The sequence below is a fragment of the Pundamilia nyererei genome, unplaced genomic scaffold, assembly GCF_000239375.1.
Source record: "Pundamilia nyererei isolate P.nyererei 1_Seehausen unplaced genomic scaffold, PunNye1.0 scaffold00002, whole genome shotgun sequence".
NCBI classification, from domain to species: Eukaryota; Metazoa; Chordata; class Actinopteri; order Cichliformes; family Cichlidae; genus Pundamilia; species Pundamilia nyererei.
Window position 1 is genome coordinate 8174805 of NW_005187403.1, and position 1117 is coordinate 8175921.

Consider the following 1117-nt stretch of genomic DNA (forward strand, 5'->3'; position numbering starts at 1 on the left):
CCAGTCTGATCAGTACCAGACTTTACAGGCGTGATGTCAGACCCGCCCTGAACAGATTGATCTTCCCATTGTCAGGAATACACAGAGCGCCACCTAGTGGCAACAGGAAATGTCATGTCTTTCATTTTGTTGTACTGATTTTCACAGGTTCATTGTGGCCACCTCAAAAGCGGTGAATATCACCATCAGTCCCTCATGATGCTTCAGTGCGAAAATTGTGACTTTAGACTGAACGGCGCACCCTGGTGGCAATGCAGTTCACCATGAAAGATGAAGTGGGGCTTGGAAAGTTTAAAAAGTCTTGAAATTTAGCACAAACCTCCAATGTGATGAAGGCTTTGTTGTTATGCGAAAAATTTTCTTGAACAGGCTCCACAGTGCCCCCTACAAAATTCCAAAACATCAGCCCCTGCTCTGTGTTTTATCTATGAGTCTGAAACCTGGTAAGCTTATAGAAGACATGAAGATGTACAAAAAAAGTCTCTTGGAGCTTTATCCCAAATCCAACAGGAAGTCAGCCATTTTAAAATTAATGTATAATTTTGGCGACATTTCCCCCTCTTTTCAGGCACCGTATACTTTGACGAACTCCTCCAAGGAATTTCATCAGATTGACACAATCTCCAGTGTGTGGAATCTAAAGACCTTTGTGATGTTAAATTGCGAAGCTTTTTACGTTCAGGGAAACGGGGTGGTCATGGCAGTCTTCAGTCACCAATTCTGAATCATAACCAAGGTTATTATTGGTGACGAAAACTAACGAAATAACGAAAACTAGAAGTGAAAAAACATTTTCGTTAACGGAAATAAAAATAAAAACAAAAAAAGGAAAACTAACTAAAACTGTAATGAGTGTTCACAAAACTAACTAAAATTAACTGAATTTATAGCAAAAATGTGTTTCGTTTTCATTGATGTGTGCGCGTCATACAATAGTCAAGGGTAAAAAAATGAAGTTTAGTTTCCAGATTTTTTTCTTGCTGTCTCATTATGCCAGCAGGTGGCAAATACATTAGTCGAGTCGTCTGTGTTGCTGCTCCGTCCACGCGCAGAATCATGTCAGGAAAAGTCGGGAGAAAGCGCCAGAGTCCAATTTGGGATTACTTTGAATATGACT